We start from the raw sequence: 25,000 nt of genomic DNA on the forward strand, positions 1-25,000 counted from the left end.
CTCTAGTCTATGGTCTTCAATGTCTTCAGTCTGCATGACCTACAGCCAGAGTCTGATGCATTGGAAACATGCTCTACCAGTGGGTTCAAGCAATCTTGTCAGAGTCAAAGGTCTTCAATGCCTTCCAGTGCACATGACCTACAGCCAGAGTCTGATGCATTGGCAACATGCTCTACCAGTGGATTCATGCAGTCTTTTCTGAGTCAAAGGTCTTCAATGTCTTCCAGTGTGCATGATCTACAGCCAGAGTCTGATGCATTGGCAACATGCTCTACCAATGGATTCATGCAGTCTTTTCAGAGTCAAAGGTCTTTAATGTCTTCCAGTGTGCATGACCTACAGCCAGAGTCTGATGCATTGGCAACATGCTCTACCAGTGGATTCATGCAGTCTTTTCTGAGTCAAAGGTCTTCAATGTCTTCCAGTGCTTGTGATCTACAGCCAGAGTCTGATGCATTGGCAACATGCTCTACCAATGGATTCATGCAGTCTTTTCAGAGTCAAAGGTCTTTAATGTCTTCCAGTGTGCATGACCTACAGCGTCTGAATTGGCAACATGCTCTACCAGTGGACTCATGCAGTCTTTTCTGAGTCAAAGGTCTTCAATGTCTTCCAGTGCATGTGATCTACAGCCAGAGTCTGATGCATTGGCAACATGCTCTACCAATGGATTCATGCAGTCTTTTTTGAGTCAAAGGTCTTTAATGTCTTCCAGTGCCCATGACCTACAGCCCGCGTCTGATACATTGGCAGCATGCTCTACCAGTGGATTCATGCAGTCTTTTCTGAGTAAAAGGTCTTCAATGTCTTCAAGTGCACGTGATCTACAGCCAGAGTCTGATCCATTGGCAACATGCTCTACCAATGGATTCATGCAGTCTTTTTGGAGTCAAAGGTCTTCAATGTCTTCCAGTTCGCATGACCTACAGCCAGAGTCTGATGCATTGGCAACATGCTCTACCAGTGGATTCATGCAGTCTTTTCTGAGTCAAAGGTCTTCAATGTCTTCCAGTGCACATGACCTACAGCCAGAGTCTGATGCATTGGCAACATGCTCTACCAGTGGACTCATGCAGTCTTTTCTGAGTCAAAGGTCTTCAATGTCTTCCAGTGCATGTGATCTACAGCCAGAGTCTGATGCATTGGCAACATGCTCTACCAGTGGATTCATGCAGTCTTTTCTGAGTCAAAGGTCTTCAATGTCTTCCAGTGTGCATGACCTACAGCCAGAGTCTGATGCATTGGCAACATGCTCTACCAGTGGATTCATGCAGTCTTTTCTGAATCAAAGGTCATCAATGCCTTCCAGAGGGCATGACCTACAGCCAGAGTCTGATGCATTGGCAACATGCTCTACTAGTGGATTCATGCAGGCTTTTCTGAGTCTAAGGTCTTCAATGCCTTCCAGTGCGCATGACCTAAAGTCAGAGTCTGATACAATGGCAACATGCTCTACCAGTGGATTCATGCAGTCTTTTCTGAGTCAACAGTCTTCAATGCCTTCCAAAGCGCATGACCTACAGCCAGAGTCTCATGCATTGGCAACATGCTCTACCAATGGATTCTTGCAGTCTTTTCTGAGTCAAAGGTCTTTAATGTCTTCAAGGGTGCCTGAACTACAGCCAGAGTCTGATGCATTGGCAACATGCCCTACCAGTGGAATCATGCAGACTTTTCTGAGTCAAAGGTCTTCAATGCCTTCCAGTGCGCATGACCTACAGCCAGAGTCTGATGCATTGGCAACATGCTCTACCAGTGGACTCATGCAGTCTTTTCTGAGTCAAAGGTCTTCAATGTCTTCCAGTGCACATGACCTACAGCCAGAGTCTGATGCATTGGCAACATGCTCTACCAGTGGATTCATGCAGTCTTTTCTGAGTCAAAGGTCTTCAATGCCTTCCAGTGCGCATGACCTACAGCCAGAGTCTGATGCATTGGCAACATGCTCTACCAGTGGATTCATGCAGTCTTTTCTGAGTCAAAGGTCTTCAATGTCTTTCAGTGCATGACATAAAGCCAGAGTCTGATGCAATGGCAACATGCTCTACCAGTGGATTCATGCAGTCTTTTCTGAGTCAAAGGTCTTCAATGTCTTCCAATCTGCATGACTTACAGCCAGAGTCTGATGCATTGGCAACATGCTCTACCAGTGGATTCATGCAGTCTTTTCTGAGTCAAAGGTCTTCAATGTCTTCCAGTGCTCATGACCTACAGCCAGAGTCTGATGCATTGGCAACATGCTCTACCAGTGGATTCATGCACTCTTTTTTGAGTCAAAGGTCTTTAATGTCTTCCAGTGCCCATGACCTACAGCCAGCATCTGATACATTGGCAACATGCCCAAACAGTGGGATTCATGCAGTCTTTTCAGAGTCAAAGTTCTTCAATGACTTCCAGTGCTCATGACCTACAGCCAGAGTCTGATGCATTGGCAACATGCTCTACCAGTGGATTCATGCAGGCTTTTCTGAGTCTAAGGTCTTCAATGCCTTCCAGTGTACATGACCTACAGTCAAAGTCTGATGCATTGGCATCATGTTCTACCAATGGATTCATACAGTCTTTTCTGAGTCAAGGTCTTCAATGACTTCCAGTGCTCATGACCTACAGCCAGATTCTGATGCATTGGCAACATGCTCTACCAGTGGATTCATGCAGTCTTTTCTGAGTCAAAGGTCTTCAATGCCTTCCAGTGCACATGACCTACAGCCAGAGTCTGATGCATTGGCAACATGCTCTACCAATGGAATCATGCAGTCTTTTCTGAGTCAAAGGTCTTCAATGCCTTCCAGTGTGCATGACCTACAGCCAGAGTCTGATGCATTGGCAACATGCTCTACCAGTGGACTCATGCAGTCTTTTCTGAGTCAAAGGTCTTCAATGTCTTCCAGTGCATGTGATCTACAGCCAGAGTCTGATGCATTGGCAACATGCTCTACCAATGGATTCATGCAGTCTTTTCAGAGTCAAAGGTCTTCAATATCTTCCTGTGCACATGACCTACAGCTAGAGACTGATGCATTGGCAACATGCTCTACCAGTGGGTTCATGCAATCTTGTCAGAGTCAAAGGTCTTAATTGACTTCGAGTGCACATGACCTGCAGCCAGAGTCTGATGCATTGGTAACATGCTCTACCAGGGGATTCATGCAGTCTTTTCTGAGTCAAAGGTCTCCAATGTCTTCCAATGACCTACAGCCAGAGTCTGATGCATTGGCAACATGTTCTATCAGTGCATTCATGCAGTCTTTTCTGAGTCAAAGGTCTTCAATGTCTTCCAGTGTGCATGACCTACAGCCAGAGTCTGATGCATTGGCAACATGCTCTACCAGTGGATTCATGCAGTCTTTTCTGAGTCAAAAGTCTTCAATGCCTTCCAGTGTGCGTAACCTACAGCCAAAGTCTGATGCATTGACAACATGCTCTACCAGTGGATTCATGAAGTCTTTTCTGAGTCAAAGGTCTTCAATGTCTTCCAATCTGCATGGCTTACAGCCAGAGTCTGTTGCATTGGCAAAATGCTCTACGGATTGATTCATACAGTCTTTCAGAGTCTAAGGTCTTAATGTCTTCAGTGCACATGACCTACAGCCAGAGTCTGATACATTGTGGTATACCAGTGATTCATGCAGTCTTTTCAGAGTCTAAGGTCTTCAATGTCTTCCATTGCACATGAACTACAGCCAGAGTCTGATGCATTGGCAACATGCTCTACCAGTGGATTCATGCAGTCTTTTCTGAGTCAAAGGTCTTCAATGCCTTCCAGTGCGCATGACCTACAGCCAGAGTCTGATGCATTGGCAAGATGCTCTACCAGTAGATTCATGCAGTCTTTTCTGAGTCAGAGATCTTCAATGTCTTCCAAGGCGCATGACTTACAGAGAGAAATTGCTGCATTGGCAACATGCTCTACCAGTGAATTCATGCAGTCTTTTCTGAGTCAAAGGTCTTGAAAGTCTTTCAGTGTGCAAGAACTACAGCCATAGTCTGATGCATTGGCAACATGCTGTACAACTGGATTCATGCAGTCTTTTCTGAGTCAATTGTCGTCATTGCCTTCCAGTGCGTATGACCTACAGCCAGAGTCTGATGCATTGGCAACATGTTCTACCAGCGGATTCATGCAGTCTTTTCTGAGTCAAAGGTCTTCAAGGTATTCCAGTGCACATGACCTACATCCAGAGTGTGATGCATTGGCAACATGCTCTACCAGTGGATTCATGCAGTCTTTTCTGAGTCAAAGGTCTTCAATGTCTTCCAGTGTGCATAACCTACAGCCAGAGTCTAATGCATTGGAAACATGCTCTACCAGTGGATTCATGCAGTCTTTTCTGAGTCAAAGGTCCTCAAAGTCTTCCAGTGTGCATAACCTTCAGCCAGAAACTGTTGCACTGGCAACATGCTCTACCAGTGGATTCATGCAGTCTTTGCTGAGTCAAAGGTCTTCAATGTATTCAAGTGTGCATGACCTACAGCCAGAGTCTGATGCATTGGCAACATGCTCTACCAGTGGATTCATGCAGTCTTTTCTGAGTCAAAGGTCTTCAATGTCTTCCAGTGAGCAAGACATAAAGCCAGAGTCTGATGCATTGGTAACATGCATGACCAGTGGATTCATGCAGTCTTTTCTGAGTCAAAGGTCTTCAATGCCTTCCAATGCGCATGACTTACAGCCAGAGTCTGATGCATTGGCAACATGCTCTACCAGTGGATTCAGGAAGTCCTTTCTTCGTCAAAGGTCTTCAATGTTTTCCAGTGTGCAAGACCTAAAGCCAGAGTCTGATGCAATGGCAACATGCTCTACCAGTGGATTCATGCAGTCTTTTCTGAGTCAAAGGTCTTCAATGTCTTCCATTACGCATGACCTACAGGCAGAGTCTGATGCATTGGCAACATGCTCACCCGGTGGATTCATGCAGTCTTTTCTGAATCAAAGATGTTCAATGCCTTCCATTGCACATGATCTACAGCCAGAGTCCGATGCTTTCGCAACATGCTCTATCAGTGGATTCATACAGTCTTTTCTGAGTCAAAGGTCTTCAATGCCTTCCAGTGCGCATGACCTTCAGCCAGAATCTGATGCATTGGCAACATGCTCTACCAGTGGATTCAAGGAGTCATTTCTGAGTCAAAGGTCTTCATTGCCTTCTAATGTGCATGACTTACAGCCAGAGTCTGATGCATTGGCAACATGCTCTACCAGTGCATTCATGCAGTCTTTTCTGAGTCAAAGGTCTTCAATGTCTTCCAGTGAGCAAGACATAAAGCCAGAGTCTGATGCATTGGTAACATGCATGACCAGTGGATTCATGCAGTCTTTTCTGAGTCAAAGGTCTTCAATGCCTTCCAATGCGCATGACTTACAGCCAGAGTCTGATGCATTGGCAACATGCTCTACCAGTGGATTCAGGAAGTCCTTTCTTCGTCAAAGGTCTTCAATGTTTTCCAGTGTGCAAGACCTAAAGCCAGAGTCTGATGCAATGGCAACATGCTCTACCAGTGGATTCATGCACTCTTTTCTGTGTCAAAGGTCTTCAATGCCTTCCAATGCCCATGACATACAGCCAGAGTCTGATGCATTGGCAACATGCTCTACCAGTGGATTCATGCAGTGTTTTCGGAGTCAAATGTCTTCAATGCCTCCCAGTGTGTATGACCTACAGCCACAGTCTAATGCATTGGCAACATGCTCTACCATTGGATTCATACAGTCTTTTTTGAGCCAAAGGTCTGCATTGTCTTCCAGTGTGCATGACCTACATCCAGAGTCTGATGCATTGGCAACATGGTGTACCAGTGGATTCATGCAGTCTTTTTTGAGTCAAAGGTCTTCAGTGTCTTCCAGTGCGCATGACCTACAGCCAGGCTCTGATGCATTGGCAACATGCTCTACCAGTGGGATTCATGCAGTCATTTCTTAGTCAAAGGTTTTCAATGGCTTCCAGTGTGCATGACCTACAGCCAGAGTCTGATGCATTGGCAACATGGTGTACTAGTGGATTCATGCAGTCTTTTTTGAGTCACAGGTCTTTAATGTCTTCCAGTGTGCATGACCGACTGCCAGAGTCTGATGCATTGGCAACATGCTCTACCAGTGGATTCATGCAGTCTTTTCTGAGTGAAAGATCTTCAATGTCTTCCAGGGCGCATGACGTACAGCCAGAGTCTGATGCATTGGCAACATGCTCTACCAGTGGATTCATGCAGTCTTTTCTGAGTCAAAGGTCTTCAATGTCTTCCAGTGCACATGATCTATAGCCAGAGTCTGATGCATTGGCAACATGCTCTACCAATGGATTCATGCAGTCTTTTCAGAGTCAAAGGTCTTTAATGTCTTCCAGTGTGCATGACCTACAGCCAGAGTCTGATGCATTGGCAACATGCTCTACCAGTGGATTCATGCAGTCTTTTCTGAGTCAAAGGTCTTCAATGCCTTCCAGTGCGCATGACCTACAGCCAGAGTCTGATGCATTGGCAACAAGCTCTACCAATGGACTCATGCAGTCTTTTCAGAGTCTAAGGTCTTCAATATCTTCCAGTGCACATGACCTACAGCCAGAGTCTGATACATTGGCAACATGCTCTATCAGTGGATTCATGCAGTCTTTTCTGAGTCAAAGGTCTTCAAAGTCTTCCAGTGTGCATGACCTACAGCCAGAGTCTAATGCATTGGCAACATGCTCTACCAGTGGATTCATGCAGTCTTTTCTGAGTCAAAGGTCTTCAATGCCTTCCAGTGCGCATGACCTACAGCCAGAGTCTGATGCAGTGGCAACATGCTCTACCAGTGGACTCATGCAGTCTTTTCTGAGTCAAAGGTCTTCAATGTCTTCCAGTGCATGTGATCTACAGCCAGAGTCTGATGCATTGGCAACATGCTCTACCAATTGATTCATGCAGTCTTTTCAGAGTCTAAGGTCTTCAATGTCTTCCAGTGCACATGACCTACAGCCAGAGTCTGATACATTGGCAACATGCTCTACCAGTGGATTCATGCAGTCTTCTCTGAGTCAAATGTCTTCAATGCCTTCCAATGTGCATGACCTACAGCCAGAGTATTGATGCATTGGCAACATGCTCTATCAGTGGATTCATGCAGTCTTTTCTGAGGAAAGATTTTCAAGGTCTTCCAATGTGCATAACCTACAGCAAGAGTCTGATGCATTGGCAACATGCTCTACTAGTGGACTAATAAAGTCTTTTCTCAGTCAAAGGTGTTCGATGTTTTCCAGTGTGCATTACCTACAGCCAGAGACTGATGCATTGACAACATGCTCTATGAGAGGATTCATGAAGTCTTTTCTGATTCAAGGGTCTTCAATGTCTTCCAGTGCGCATGACCTACAGCCAGAGTCTGATGCATTGGCAACATGCTCTACCGGATGATTCATGTAGTCTTTTCTGAGTCAAAGGTCTTCAATGTCTTCCAGTGTGCATAACCTACAGCCAGAGTCTAATGCATTGGAAACATGCTCTACCAGTGGATTCATGCAGTCTTTTCTGAGTCAAAGGTCTTCAATGTCTTCCAGTGCACATGACCTTCAGCCGGAGTCTGATGCATTTACAACATGTTCTACCAGATTATTCTTGCAGTCTTTTCTGAGTCAAGGGTCTTCAATGTCTTCCAGTGCGCATGACCTACAGCCAGAGTCTAATGCATTGGCAACATGCTCTACCAGTGAATTCATGCAGTCTTTTCGGAGTCAAAGGTCTTGAAAGTCTTTCAGTGTGCATGAACTACAGCCATAGTCTGATGCATTGGCAACATGCTGTACAACTGGATTCATGCAGTCTTTTCTGAGTCAAATGTCGTCATTGCCTTCCAGTGCGTATGACCTACAGCCAGAGTCTGATGCATTGGCAACATGTTCTACCAGCGGATTCATGCAGTCTTTTCTGAGTCAAAGGTCTTCAAGGTATTCCAGTGCACATGACCTACATCCAGGGTGTGATGCATTGGCAACATGCTCTACCAGTGGATTCATGCAGTCTTTTCTGAGTCAAAGGTCTTCAATGTCTTCCAGTGTGCATAACCTACAGCCAGAGTCTAATGCATTGGAAACATGCTCTACCAGTGGATTCATGCAGTCTTTTCTGAGTCAAAGGTCTTCAATGTCTTCCAGTGCGCATGACCTACAGCCAGAGTCTGTTGCACTGGCAACATGCTCTACCAGTGGATTCATGCAGTCTTTTCTGAGTCAAAGGTCTTCAAGGTATTCCAGTGCACATGACCTACATCCAGAGTGTGATGCATTGGCAACATGCTCTACCAGTGGATTCATGCAGTCTTTTCTGAGTCAAAGGTCTTCAATGCCTTCCAGTGCGCATGACCTTCAGCCAGAATCTGATGCATTGGCAACATGCTCTACCAGTGGATTCAAGGAGTCATTTCTGAGTCAAAGGTCTTCATTGCCTTCCAATGTGCATGACTTACAGCCAGAGTCTGATGCATTGGCAACATGCTCTACCAGTGGATTCATGCAGTCTTTTCTGAGTCAAAGGTCTTCAATGTCTTCCAGTGAGCAAGACATAAAGCCAGAGTCTGATGCATTGGTAACATGCATGACCAGTGGATTCATGCAGTCTTTTCTGAGTCAAAGGTCTTCAATGCCTTCCAATGCGCATGACTTACAGCCAGAGTCTGATGCATTGGCAACATGCTCTACCAGTGGATTCAGGAAGTCCTTTCTTCGTCAAAGGTCTTCAATGTTTTCCAGTGTGCAAGACCTAAAGCCAGAGTCTGATGCAATGGCAACATGCTCTACCAGTGGATTCATGCACTCTTTTCTGAGTCAAAGGTCTTCAATGCCTCCCAGTGTGCATGACCTACAGCCACAGTCTAATGCATTGGCAACATGCTCTACCATTGGATTCATACAGTCTTTTTTGAGTCAAAGGTCTGCATTGTCTTCCAGTGTGCATTACCTACATCCAGAGTCTGATGCATTGGCAACATGGTGTACCAGTGGATTCATGCAGTCTTTTTTGAATCAAAGGTCTTCAGTGTCTTCCAGTGTGCATGACCTACAGCCAGACTCTGATGCATTGGCGACATGCTCTACCAGTGGGATTCATGCAGTCATTTTTTAGTCAAAGGTTTTCAATGGCTTCCAGTGCGCATTACTTACAGCCAGAGTCTGATGCATTGGCAACATGGTGTACTAGTGGATTCATGCAGTCTTTTTTGAGTCACAGGTCTTCAATGTCTTCCAATGCGCATGACCGACTGCCAGAGTCTGATGGATTGGCAACATGCTCTACCAGTGAAGGATATGAATCCATTACAGCTGTACAAATGGCAGGGTCGAGCATGCCAATGCATCAGAGCACAATGTGACCAGCCAAGAAGCTTTGAAAGTATCAGCACCATACCTTCTGGGCTAAAGCTGCCAATTTTGAAAGCAAAGAATGTTTATCTTCAGTGACAAGAGTGGAAATGCAAGATACTAACAGTTCACAGAAATCTACCTCTTTTATATCAAGACCACTTGTAACTACTGATAAACCAATGGAAGATGTTATGATTTATTATTTTCATTATCCTGCTGAGTGGAATACTGTCTTAGGAAGCTTGAGGGACTACTCTCACAACAGAATACAAAATATATCCTCAGATCCTCAGATCTTTCTGCCTCACACTCCAACATACAGACCTCTAATCCACGTCTCTTATTACTCTCCACTGAAACCAACTCTTATTAAACCTCAACTACTGCTTCATCTATAATCTAAACTTTCTATCCCCTTCTAGAGTCTGAATTCCCTCTTTACTATCCATGTTACAATGCTCTACATATAAAAAAACACTTCTCTCCTCATAATAATTTTTGCACAAAATCCTGCTAGGACCTAGCAGCTGTATGTTTTACAAAATTCCTTGCTAAGTTCTCTTACATAATGTTTATGTATTCTGTAAATGTTCAGTCTTCCTGGCTGCCAAGGGCTAGTAGCCATTTATGATCTTATGACAAATTGTTTATGTAAATATTTTTTTTTTATTTTTTCTCTTCTTTTAAACTTTTCTGTACATACTATTGTGTATTTTATTTTTGCAACATGTTAATCATTGTAACTGTAATTCATTTTAACTGTAATTCTTGGAGCTTTTCTCCCCAGGCCTCCACTGAAAACAGGTTCTTTATGGCCCAGTGGACTACCCATGTCATCAAACTTAAATAAATAAAATAATAAATAAATAATGGAGTCCCATGTGGTATATGCAATGACTCCTTAATGGCATCAAGTGTTTCAGCTACACATCTTCTAAATCCCGATGAATTTGTGCTTTTCAAAGTCTTTATAGCTACATTCATGCCAATAAAGCCAAACCTCAATAGTTGCAGATATGCATGCCTTTGCCTTTCTATTGAGCTTACCAGTACAGCATATGTGGATAATATGGTTATACTTCAGAAACACAGGGTCTTTAAACCCAGCTGATACCCACAAACATTAAGGTGCTTGCAAAATATCTCAGCTAGCATCCAGTACAAAGGGTAAGAAGATCACACAGGCAAACCTATCAGTAACACCTGCAAGAAAAACTCAGTCAAGCTAGAGTTTTCACTGTGTGATACCTGTAATGGAGGTCTATGGGATACATGCAAATGACCAGTTAAGGGCATCAAGTATTTCAGTTACAGCGCTTTTGAATGCCTATGACTTCTAACATGTTAAGTCTTTATGGCCGCTGCCTCTGCAGTGAAAACATATTCTCCATACATGTACATTATACGCATGCTCTTCACCAAGTGCAGGCATTCATTTCAGTGCTGAGCACCCCTCCTTGTGCATAATGGGGAATGTCTGAATGGAACAGGATGGGTTAAACAGCACCCACCACTCACTCCCACTCCCCTGCCATTGTCTTTTAGCTCCCTAGTTATTATTCACTCTCAAATTGTGATTGTGATTCAACCTCCTATTGTGCCACTCCCACTCTATCCATCCTCTTTCCACTCAACTGGTCAATATGTATGTTCTCTAATATGTTCTAAATATCACAGTTAAATCAATGCCTAAGGTTGTTACTGTACTGCCTTCTAGCTATCTGTGTAACTGTAACTATGTATCTGCATGTTCTAATATCACAGTTAAATCAATGCCTAAGATTGTTACTGCACTGCCTTCTAGCTGTCTATGTAACTGTAACTATGTATCTACATGTTCTAATACCACAGTTAAATCAATGCCTAAGATTGTTACTGTATTGCCTTCTAGCTATCTGTGTAACTGTAACTATGTATCTGCATGTTCTAATATCACAGTTAAATCAATGCCTAAGGTTGTTACTGTACTGCCTTCTATCCACTCAACTGGTCAATATGTATGTTCTCTAATATGTTCTAAATATCATAGTTAAATCAATGCCTAAGATTGTTACTGTACTGCCTTCTAGCTGTCTATGTAACTGTAACTATGTATCTGCATGTTCTAATATCACAGTTAAATCAATGCCTAACGTTGTTACTGTACTGCCTTCTAGCTATCTGTGTAACTGCAACTATGTATCTGCATGTTCTAATATCACAGTTAAATCAATGCCTAAGGTTGTTACTGCATTGCCTTCTAGCTCTCTATAGGTTCATAGGTTGGTACTAGGCTATTGGCCCTAGAGCCTATACAAGCCTAGCCATAAGAATTCCCTGGCTATTTCTTCCCACAATATTTACTTCACTGGACCCGTCTAGTAGGGTGACTGAACGTGATACCCAGGGTGAATTTCCTGTCTCCCATCCAATCGACAAGGTTCTTTTTGAAGAGGGCCAAAGAGGCACTCTGCTTGACATGTATGGGCAGTCTATTCCAGAGTCTGGGGAGTCTCTGGGTCAGGAACCTATCCCTTCAGCATGTTTTGTTCATTGTGATGACAAGGTTTAGATCCCTGGAGCATGTGGCTCTGAGGGATTAGGATTTCTTTAAGTGTAGTATGTCCAACAGCTCTGGGTTTGACATGGCCTTTTATGTTAAGCAGAGGTCGCCTCTGAGTAGATGATACGCGACAGAGTTTAGCTAGAGTTTTTTTTTAGACAGTCAGCAAAGGGCTGTGATTCTTTTAGTGAGGTATTTCTGCAGCCTTTCCAGTTGTTGCAGATGTCTTGATAGGTACATACCAAATGGAGCATTGTATTCTATAATGGGTCTAATGAGGGATGAGTACAGTGGGACGATGACCTCCTTTTTTTCTGGATGAAAAGCCCTTAGAGATGAGGTGTGCCACATAGAAGGATTTCTTGACTATTGTAGTGATGTGGTTATCAAAGGTGAGACCACTGTCCACCTGTGTCCCTAAGTCTCGTATCACACTTTCGGTGTTTAGTGTACTGCCACCTATGTGGTAATTCATGGGTACATGTTTTATCCCAAAGGGGATAACTATACATTTCTTGGCATTGAGCTTGAGCCCATGGCTCTAGCACCAAGCATCTGTTTCTGTAAGGCCATTTTGTAGAATATCCACATCATTTGGGGATTCAATAATGGTTCCCAGTTTGCAGTCATCTGCAAACTTTGTTAGCCAGAGTCCCTTAGTGTTGGCCTGTACTTCAGAGAAGTAGATGCCAAAAACCAAGAGCGGCCCCAGGACAGAACCCTGAGGTACTCCACTTGTCACTTGTCTGGGGCTGGATTTGGAGTCAGCTACTTTTACAGTATGGGTTCTGTCAGTAAGCCAGTTGGCAACCCATCGAGTGACGTAGGGATTAATGCCCAGATTAGTAAGTTTACCTATGATTCCAGAGTGGGGGATGGTGTCAAAGACCTTGGTGAGGTCCAGATAGGCTGTGTGGACCACTTTACCCTTGTCCACAGCTCTGGAGACTGATTTGAAGAAGTCAATCAGGTTCGGGAAACAAGATCAGCCCTTCACGAACCCAAGCTGGGTGGGGTCCAGTGTTTGAAGGTTGCCAATGTCCTTGTGTATAAGTTCCATGATAATACGTTCCATGGCCTTGCAGATCAGGCTCATCAGATTGATGTGGCGGTAGTTTCCAGGATCCAAGGTGGATCCCCCCTTGTGGAGTGGGATAACTGTAGCTGTGCTCCACTCAGTGGGCATGAAGCCTGAGGTGAGGCTATGATTAAACATGACACTTAGGTGAGGTGCCAGTTCATTTTATAGTTCATGTAGTACACAGCCTGGATTGTCATCTGGTCCCATGGATGCTGTATTCTTAGCTTTGGAGAGTGCAGCTTTTACCTGTATGGCCGTTATTACCAGAATTTGGCAATCTTTCAGTATTGAGATCGATCTGGGCCATTTAGGGGTGAGAGGGGTTATGTAACTGTAACTATATTTCTATGTTTTATTGTAATCTGCAACAAGTTTAATTTTATGTGGAGCTTTTCTCCCCGAGGCTCCACTGAAAATGGGGTCACCTAGGCCCAGTGGACCTTCCCGGTAAACAAATGCAATAAATAAATAAATAAAATAAATAAATAATAAAAAGGATATATGCTGTTGGTGCAAGGTATATCAGCCCTGAGCTGTATATTAGGAAGAAGGGTAATGATGAAGCCATTCCCTGTAATTGGTGATCAGTCACTATCAGAAGGAGCTGTGTTCTGTGTACCTTGCCAACTGTACAGTACTTTGCCTCATGCTCTTGCTACATTAAGATTTAATGACTGGAAGCTCTAGGGACCTAAACCTTGTCACCACAATAAACAGGACATGCTGGAGGGATAGATTCCTGTCCCAGAGACTTCCCATACTCTGGAACAGGCTACCCATCTACGTCAAGCAAAGTTCTTCATTAGCACTCTTCAAGAAAAATATTGATGAGTGGATGGAAAATAGGAAATACACCCCGGGGATCACTTCTGTGTCTCTGCTCGACAATGGCACAGGAAAATAACTTTCTTGGATGGCGTAAGCCAGGGAACCTTGTTGGCTAGGCTTATGTAGGCCCTTGGGCCAATAGCCTAGTACCTACCTATGAACCTATAAGAATGCAGCAGCGAGGTTTCCTGAACATGGAAAGTCTGCTGATTACCACAAATGTGTCTTCAGATTTAAGGAACATGCACATTACCAAAGTTGTACAGACTGCAGTCTGGTGAAACAAGTAGCTAATGAACAAAAATATTGTAAAGAAGTTTTCAGATGGGCTGTTGCAGTGGTAAAGTTCCTTGCTGAACATGGTCTGCCATTTAGAAGGACTGATGAGTTGTTTGGTTCCACACAGAATGGAAATGTTCTTGGTTGCCTACAACTCATTTCTCAATTTGATACCTTTCTTGAGGAACACATTAAGAAGATTGGAGGTGCAGGAAGAGTGATTAGCAACTACATGCTCTCAACTACAGCAGAGAAATTTATAGAGCTAATGGGAGCCAAGGTTGTAGGCACAATAGTGCAGGAACTCAAAGAGGCCAAGTATTTTGTTGGTCTTATTGTTAACTCAACACCACATCTCAGCCTCACTGACCAGCTAGCAATTGTCATTTAGTATGTCAAGAAAGATGGGTCTGAGGAAGGATTCCTGTGATCTGTTCCTATTCACCCTCATACAGCAAAACACCTTGAAAGGACAGTTTTGTTAGAACTATCTGAGAGAATTACTGACATTCACAAATGCCGAGGCCAGAGCTATGATATGTCTAGTAAATACACTGGCTTATAGGTCGCTATGTCTTTTTCTAGTCTTTTGGTTCATAGGTTCATACGTTGGTACTAGGCTATCAGCCCTAAGGCCTATACCAGCCTGTCCATAACAATTCCCTGGCTATTTCCTCCCACACTATTTACTTCCTTGGAATGTGCTTAAATATTTTTGTCAACTTCAGCACATAGGAGGGAAATTCTGACTCACCAAATGAAGAACATCCTTGGAAATCTTTCTGTAAAACTACTGTCTTCGACAAGATAGGCTGCTCTTGCTGATGCAATAAAAGTGAAATGGAAATTTGCTCCTTCCTAATTCATGCAGCTATACAGTACAATATAAAGACTGCCAAAGATTCTGGATGCAAACACATTATGTATTAAAACAGTATCATGATATGAAATATCTCAGTATAGACAGATTCAACCAGCAGTTTGCCCCATGTTTACAATACGCATAATAAGCTGGAGAACCAGCTGATGATTCAGTTTTACTATCTGTTATAACCATTATGTTTTTTTACCTCTTTTTCTTCCCAAGGCTCTATTACCATGGAATGCACACACCCATACACACGCACAAATCTGGCCCAATCAGACATCCCTGGTAAACAAATGGAAAATAAATAAAATAAATATTTCAGACTGAATCCCAATTCAGTCTTGTTGTCAGGCCCCTTCCAATCAATTTATATTCCATCTCCTATATTCAAACCTCACAACTGTGAATATTAACCTAATCACAGAAATCATTCCCCAGTACATTAAATAATGTGCATGAATCCCAAATCTGCATTAGCATCACTGAAACTCACAGGAACTCACAGGCAAAGTATAAGTATTAAGTGCTTACTGAGATGAGTGTTCAATATTTGTCAAAGTGATCCCTGCCACAGGCTTCAGTGTCATCAACAAAACAGATAGTTGTTATACAATCTAGTTGGAGTCCTGAGTAAAGGCACCAACTGTAATGGGAATGTGTTACTTCCTAACTCATACAGCTATAAACTTGAATATAAAGACCATCAAAGATTCTGGATGGAAGCATATTACTTATTAAAACAGTATCATGACATGGAATATCTCAGTATAGACAGATTCAACCGTATACACAGCCATGAGTTTTTTATACCTTCTTAACCAGAAAAAAAAAAGCTGAGTTATACAAAAGTTAGGACTGTCATAACTATGACAAAATTCATTTGTGCACATTATCAAGGCTGGAAATAGTAAACATTTTAAAATATGTGGAAAGGAGGACAATTCGACAAATTGTATATCTTTATATTTAGACATGTATGTGTTTATTTTAAACAGGCTTATCTCAGAGCACATTTCATGCAAAGAGCTGGATACACATACTTTATAATGTTTACATAGTTGGAAGAAAACCTTTGCCATCTGCTTGTTAAAGTCTTAAAAGGATTAACCTGACCTTTGTTAAAAGAATTACATGATAGACACTGCAGCAGCCTAAACTAGAAAATTCAGAAACGCAGGCAATACACAACAAACACATTGTAGAGAGGTTTCACTTATGTCACTGAAGCACTCAGGCCAGGTTGTTGGAAAGGTCTACTAAGGAACAAGTACATGTGCGGCATTAGGCTAAAGTTCTAGCAGACCAACTAAATACTTTTGAAAATGTCATATTCTTCTTGTGTGGGAAAATATACTGGAGAGACTGAATTCAACAAGCTAGACTTTACAAAACATGAAAATCTCTCTTGATAAAGTGGTTACCCTTTCCTGGTAGCTAAATGAATATGTACAAAAATGATGGATTTCATTGAATTCCTATGAAAGGGAAGCCAAAGAAATGACTACACAGTTATGCAGCTGAATGAAGATGTACAAGGAACCCAAAACTATTCCATTATGAAGCACAAACCAGTGAACAAGTTTTCTCTGCAAGAGAGAAATTCATCTTTGAGACATTTAACATAATTACAGATAGACTAGCTGGGGAATTAAAAACAAAATGAAAGCCAGTCCCGTGAAGTACTTCATAGCCGCTTTAGACTTTTCAACATGAAATTACCAATGACTCACTATGGGTTATGCAGCAGTGCAAACAGCTTACAAAATACTATGCAGATGTTCTGGAAGACTGCTTCATAGAAGAATTCTTGCAGTTCTTTTTAATCTCACAGAATTGCATAGACAACCCTGTTTCAATGAGACAGTATATTGATGACCATGATCTACAGGAAATGGGTGGATATTAATTCACTGAAAATTCACTTCAGGGAATGGCACTTCATTGGAAATGCCATTCATCAAATTCTGCTCATGTGGGGGGCTGCACCCCCCACTAATTCCATATACCAACTCTGAGATTGCGCTACAATGAGGAGAGGGTAAATTTCCCGATCTTCACAGTAAGAACAGTTCGACGAATGGCATGTTTGATGTAAGTGCACTGAAAATGCAATTCGCTGAAATTAATTTTCGCTGAACTGAAAGGGACCCTAGGAAACATTCCACAATGTTGAAACTATGCTATATTCCTGTGTATGCCTGTTGCCAATGCCTGGAGGGGAGGTTCTTCTCTTGTTTAAAAATGATAAGAAGTGAAAGAACATCATCTATGGGCCAAGAATGACTATGTGCATTATTTTGTTAGCAGTGGAATTAGCTTTGGTCAAACAGTGTAGAGTTTGATGATATGGATGCTTTCTCAACAAGAAAAAGTCACATAGAGCTACACTATAAAGCTTGTGTTTAACACTGCACATTTCATTCACTAAGTTAAGGATAATGTTTAAACCAGTAGCACCGCCTTTAACTACTAACCTTGCCTCTATGTCTAAATTTGAGTTTCCTTCCATAATGTTTAACCTTTAAATGCATTTCAAATGTGACGAAGATTCATTCCAAACTTTTTTCATATACATGATGATACTGCTATAGTATCTTTCATGTTTGAAGTAATATTGAACTTTAATATATATGCAAATTCCTAATGAACTGCAGTCCACAAATTATATGACCCCACTGCATCTGTAAGCTAAGTGGTAATTTCATTTTATTTTCTATATACTGCACCTTGTAATGTGAATGAGTGTAATTTGCAGAACTCTCAGGGTCATTTTTCTAACTTAGCTACTGTATATTGTTTAATACTGTCTGATATTCTTTGGCTGGTTATGTTTAGAATGTTTTGTACAAAGTACTTTGTTCAATATTGCCAGTTTACATTTTTACCTGTTTATGTGTTTAGTATGTCAAATGTCGCACTAGAGACTGTAACCAGATAAAGCTAAGGATTGATTTCAGATGTATACAGGTTCATTTTATTTTCTGTATATTGCACCTACTAATGTGAATAAGTGTAATTTGTACACATCTCAGGGTCATTTTCTAATTTGACAACTTTACTGTGCATTGTTTATTGCTTGCACTCTTTCACTTGGTATCTATGTTAAGTATATTTTGCACAAAAAATGTTCAGTATCGCAAGTTAACATTTTTAACTCTTGATGCTTTAAGCATGTCAAATGTTGCACAAAGAATAGTTTCAGTATTGCCAGTTTACCTCTGGTGTGTCTTACAATGCCAAATGTTGCACAATGTTTTGAGTTAGTAGTGCCAATTGACATTCTTGTTTAGAATATCAAATTTTGCAAGAGCCAGGCTGTTGTTGTAATGTACATATATAACCTAATTGCAGTGTTCTTCAAGGTCCTCTGTTTACTGTTGTGATTTGAACATGGCCACAAAATGGGGAGGTCAAAAAGCTTGATTTCCATGTGTGAGCCAGAAAATTCCATGGGAAAACTGTGACTGGGATACAGAGACAAACACTGCGTAGGTATGCAACACAAACTGGGGAATTCACTTTCCATGGGTATGACTTGAACTGCTGCACATTCTACCCAAAATGAATCCCTCTACCCTTTACATAGTCACTCATTAGTACTTCACTGAATGCTGTTTAACTGTGAATCCCAGCCTATACCTGCCTTTGCTCTGTGGTTTATTAACACTTCACTGTATGCTACTTAACTGTGAATCCCAGCCTATACCTGCCTTTACTCTGTGGTTTATTAACACTTCACTGTATGTTACTTAACTGTGAATCCCAGCATATACCTGCCTTTGCTCTGTGGTTTATTAACACTTCACTGTATGCTATTTAACTGTGAATCCCAGCCTATACCTGCCTTTGCTCTGTGGTTTATTAACACTTCACTGTATGCTACTTAACTGAATCCCAGCCTATACCTGTCTTTACTCTGTGGTTTATTAACACTTCACTGAATGCTGTTTAACTGTGAATCCCAGCCTATACCTGCCTTTGTTCTGTGGTTTATAAACACTTCACTGTATGCTACTTAACTGTGAATCCCAGCCTATACCTGCCTTTGCTCTGTGGTTTATTAACACTTCACTGTATGCTACTTAACTGTGAATCCCAGCCTATACCTGCCTTTGCTCTGTGGTTTATTAACACTTCACTGTATGCTACTTAACTGTGAATCCCAGCCTATACCTGCTTTTGTTCTGTGGTTTATTAACACTTCACTGTATGCTACTTAACTGTGAATCCCAGCCTATACCTGCCTTTACTCTGTGGTTTATTAACACTTCACTGTATGCTACTTAACTGTGAATCCCAGCATATACCTGCCTTTGCTCTGTGGTTTATTAACACTTCACTGTATGCTATTTAACTGTGAATCCCAGCCTATACCTGCCTTTGCTCTGTGGTTTATTAACACTTCACTGTATGCTACTTAACTGAATCCCAGCCTATACCTGTCTTTACTCTGTGGTTTATTAACACTTCACTGAATGCTGTTTAACTGTGAATCCCAGCCTATACCTGCCTTTGTTCTGTGGTTTATTAACACTTCACTGTATGCTACTTAACTGTGAATCCCAGCCTATACATGCCTTTGCTCTGTGGTTTATTAACACTTCACTGTATGCTACTTAACTGTGAATCCCAGCCTATACCTGCCTTTGCTCTGTGGTTTATTAACACTTCACTGTATGCTACTTAACTGTGAATCCCAGCCTATACCTGTCATTCCTCTGTGGTTTATTAACACTTCACTGTATGCTACTTAACTGTGAATCCCAGCCTATACCTGCCTTTGCTCTGTGGTTTATTAACACTTCACTGTATGCTACTTAACTGTGAATCCCAGCCTATACCTGCCTTTGCTCTGTGGTTTATTAACACTTCACTGTATACTACTTAACTGTGAACCCCAGCCTATACCTGCCTTTGCTCTGTGGTTTACTAACACTTCACTGTATACTACTTAACTGTGAATCCCAGCCTATACCTGCCTTTGCTCTGTGGTTTATTAACACTTCACTGTATGCAACTTAACTGTGAATCCCAGCCTATACCTGCCTTTGCTCTGTGGTTTATTAACATTTCACTGTATGCTACTTAACTGTGAATCCCAGCCTATACCTGCCTTTGCTCTGTGGTTTATTAACACTTCACTGTATGCTACTTAACTGTGAATCCCAGCCTACACCTGTCTTTACTCTATGGTTTATAACCACTTCACTGTATGCTACTTAACTGTGAATCCCAGCCTATACCTGCCTTTGCTCTGTGGTTTATTAACTGTTCACTGTATGCTACTTAACTGTGAATCCCAGCCTACACCTGTCTTTACTCTGGGGTTTATTAACACTTCACTGTATGCTACTTAACTGTGAATCCCAGCCTATACCTGCCTTTGCTCTGTGGTTTATTAACACTACACTGTATACTACTTAACTGTGAATCCCAGCCTATACCTGCCTTTGCTCTGTGGTTTAATAACATTTCACTGTATGCTACTTAACTGTGAATCCCAGCCTATACCTGCCTTTGCTCTGTGGTTTATTAACACTTCACTGTATGCTACTTAACTGTGAATCCCAGCCTACACCTGTCTTTACTCTATGGTTTATAATCACTTCACTGTATGCTACTTAACTGTAAATCCCAGCCTATACCTGCCTTTGTTCTGTGGTTTATTAACACTTCACGTATGCTACTTAACTGTGAATCCCAGCCTATACCTGCCTTTGCTCTGTGGTTTATTAACATTTCACTGTATGCTACTTAACTGTGAACCCCAGCCTATACCTGCCTTTGCTCTGTGGTTTACTAACACTTCACTGTATGCTACTTAACTGTGCATCCCAGCCTATACCTGCCTTTGCTCTGTGGTTTATTAACACTTCACTGTATGCTACTTAACTGTGAATCCCAGCCTATACCTGCCTTTACTCTGTGGTTTATTAACACTTCACTGTATGCTACTTAACTGTGAATCCCAGCCTATACCTGCCTTTGCTCTGTGGTGTATTAACATTTCACTGTATGCTACTTAACTGTGAATCCCAGCCTATACCTGCCTTTGCTCTGTGGTTTATTAACATTTCACTGTATGCTACTTAACTGTGAATCCCAGCCTATACCTGCCTTTGCTCTGTGGTTTATTAACACTTCACTGTATGCTACTTAACTGAATCCCAGCCTATACCTGTCTTTACTCTGTGGTTTATTAACACTTCACTGAATGCTGTTTAACTGTGAATCCCAGCCTATACCTGCCTTTGTTCTGTGGTTTACTAACACTTCACTGTATGCTACTTAACTGTGAATCCCAGCCTATACCTGCCTTTGCTCTGTGGTTTATTAACACTTCACTGTATGCTACTTAACTGTGAATCCCAGCCTATACCTGCCTTTGCTCTGTGGTTTATTAACACTTCACTGTATGCTACTTAACTGTGAATCCCAGCCTATACCTGTCATTCCTCTGTGGTTTATTAACACTTCACTGTATGCTACTTAACTGTGAATCCCAGCCTATACCTGCCTTTGCTCTGTGGTTTATTAACATTTCACTGTATGCTACTTAACTGTGAATCCCAGCCTATACCTGCCTTTGCTCTGTGCTTTATTAACACTTCACTGTATGCTACTTAACTGTGAATCCCAGCCTATACCTGCCTTTGCTCTGTGGTTTATTAACACTTCACTGTATGCTACTTAACTGTGAATCCCAGCCTATACCTGCCTTTGCTCTGTGGTTTATTAACACTTCACTGTATACTACTTAACTGTGAATCCCAGCCTATACCTGCCTTTGCTCTATGGTTTATTAACACTTCACTGTATGCTACTTAACTGTGAATCCCAACCTATACCTGCATTTGCTCTGTGGTTTATTAACATTTCATTGTATGCTACTTAACTGTGAATCCCAGCCTATACCTGCCTTTGCTCTGTGGTTTATTAACTGTTCACTGTATGCTACTTAACTGTGAATCCCAGCCTACACCTGTCTTTACTCTGTGGTTTATTAACACTTCACTGTATGCTACTTAACTGTGAATCCCAGCCTATACCTGCCTTTGCTCTGTGGTTTATTAACACTTCACTGTATACTACTTAACTGTGAATCCCAGCCTATACCTGCCTTTGCTCTGTGGTTTATTAACACTTCACTGTATGCTACTTAACTGTGAATCCCAGCCTATACCTGCCTTTGCTCTGTGGTTTATTAACATTTCACTGTATGCTACTTAACTGTGAATCCCAGCCTATACCTGCCTTTGCTCTGTGGTTTATTAACACTTCACTGTATGCTACTTAACTGTGAATCCCAGCCTACACCTGTCTTTACTCTATGGTTTATAACCACTTCACTGTATGCTACTTAACTGTAAATCCCAGCCTATACCTGCCTTTGTTCTGTGGTTTATTAACACTTCACTGTATGCTACTTAACTGTGAATCCCAGCCTATACCTGCCTTTGCTCTGTGGTTTATTAACATTTCACTGTATGCTACTTAACTGTGAACCCCAGCCTATACCTGCCTTTGCTCTGTGGTTTACTAACACTTCACTGTATGCTACTTAACTGTGCATCCCAGCCTATACCTGCCTTTCCTCTGTGGTTTATTAACACTTCACTGTATGCTACTTAACTGTGAATCCCAGCCTATACCTGCCTTTGCTCTGTGGTTTATTAACATTTCACTGTATGCTACTTAACTGTGAATCCCAGCCTATACCTGCCTTTGCTCTGTGGTTTATTAACATTTCACTGTATGCTACTTAACTGTGAATCCCAGCCTATACCTGCCTTTGCTCTGTGGTTTATTAACACTTCACTGTATGCTACTTAACTGTGAATCCCAGCCTATACCTGCCTTTGCTCTGTGGTTTTATTAACACTTCACTGTATGCTACTTAACTGTGAATCCCAGCCTATACCTGCCTTTGCTCTGTGGTTTATTAACACTTCACTGTATGCTACTTAACTGTGAATCCCAGCCTATACCTGCCTTTGCTCTGTGGTTTATTAACACTTCACTGTATGCTACTTAACTGTGAATCCCAGCCTATACCTGCCTTTGCTCTGTGGTTTATTAACACTTCACTGTATGCTACTTAACTGTGAATCCCAGCCTATACCTGCCTTTGCTCTGTGGTTTATTAACACTTCACTGTATGCTACTTAACTGTGAATCCCAGCCTATACCTGCCTTTGCTCTGTGGTTTATTAACACTTCACTGTATGCTACTTAACTGTGAATCCCAGCCTATACCTGCCTTTGCTCTGTGGTTTATTAACACTTCACTGTATGCTACTTAACTGTGAATCCCAGCCTATACCTGCCTTTGCTCTGTGGTTTATTAACACTTCACTGTATGCTACTTAACTGTGAATCCCAGCCTATACCTGCCTTTGCTCTGTGGTTTATTAACACTTCACTGTATGCTACTTAACTGTGAATCCCAGCCTATACCTGCCTTTTGCTCTGTGGTTTATTAACACTTCACTGTATGCTACTTAACTGTGAATCCCAGCCTATACCTGCCTTTGCTCTGTGGTTTATTAACACTTCACTGTATGCTACTTAACTGTGAATCCCAGCCTATACCTGCCTTTGCTCTGTGGTTTATTAACACTTCACTGTATGCTACTTAACTGTGAATCCCAGCCTATACCTGCCTTTGCTCTGTGGTTTATTAACACTTCACTGTATGCTACTTAACTGTGAATCCCAGCCTATACCTGCCTTTGCTCTGTGGTTTATTAACACTTCACTGTATGCTATAACTGTGAATCCCAGCCTATACCTGCCTTTGCTCTGTGGTTTATTAACATTTCACTGTATGCTACTTAACTGTGAATCCCAGCCTATACCTGCCTTTGCTCTGTGGTTTATTAACACTTCACTGTATGCTACTTAACTGTGAATCCCAGCCTATACCTGCCTTTGCTCTGTGGTTTATTAACACTTCACTGTATGCTACTTAACTGTGAATCCCAGCCTATACCTGCCTTTGCTCTGTGGTTTATTAACACTTCACTGTATGCTGCTTAACTGTGAATCCCAGCCTATACCTGCCTTTGCTCTGTGGTTTATTAACACTTCACTGTATGCTACTTAACTGTGAATCCCAGCCTATACCTGCCTTTGCTCTGTGGTTTATTAACACTTCACTGTATGCTACTTAACTGTGAATCCCAGCCTATACCTGCCTTTGCTCTGTGGTTTATTAACACTTCACTGTATGCTACTTAACTGTGAATCCCAGCCTATACCTGCCTTTGCTCTGTGGTTTATTAACACTTCACTGTATGCTACTTAACTGTGAATCCCAGCCTATACCTGCCTTTGCTCTGTGGTTTATTAACACTTCACTGTATGCTACTTAACTGTGAATCCCAGCCTATACCTGCCTTTGCTCTGTGGTTTATTAACACTTCACTGTATGCTACTTAACTGTGAATCCCAGCCTATACCTGCCTTTGCTCTGTGGTTTATTAACACTTCACTGTATGCTACTTAACTGTGAATCCCAGCCTATACCTGCCTTTGCTCTGTGGTTTATTAACACTTCACTGTATGCTACTTAACTGTGAATCCCAGCCTATACCTGCCTTTGCTCTGTGGTTTATTAACACTTCACTGTATGCTACTTAACTGTGAATCCCAGCCTATACCTGCCTTTGCTCTGTGGTTTATTAACACTTCACTGTATGCTACTTAACTGTGAATCCCAGCCTATACCTGCCTTTGCTCTGTGGTTTATTAACACTTCACTGTATGCTACTTAACTGTGAATCCCAGCCTATACCTGCCTTTGCTCTGTGGTTTATTAACACTTCACTGTATGCTACTTAACTGTGAATCCCAGCCTATACCTGCCTTTGCTCTGTGGTTTATTAACACTTCACTGTATGCTACTTAACTGTGAATCCCAGCCTATACCTGCCTTTGCTCTGTGGTTTATTAACACTTCACTGTATGCTACTTAACTGTGAATCCCAGCCTATACCTGCCTTTGCTCTGTGGTTTATTAACACTTCACTGTATGCTACTTAACTGTGAATCCCAGCCTATACCTGCCTTTG

The sequence above is a fragment of the Protopterus annectens genome, chromosome 13.part0 (genome assembly GCF_019279795.1).
Source record: "Protopterus annectens isolate FY-2018-M chromosome 13.part0, PAN1.0, whole genome shotgun sequence".
In the NCBI taxonomy this organism is placed as follows: domain Eukaryota; kingdom Metazoa; phylum Chordata; order Ceratodontiformes; family Protopteridae; genus Protopterus; species Protopterus annectens.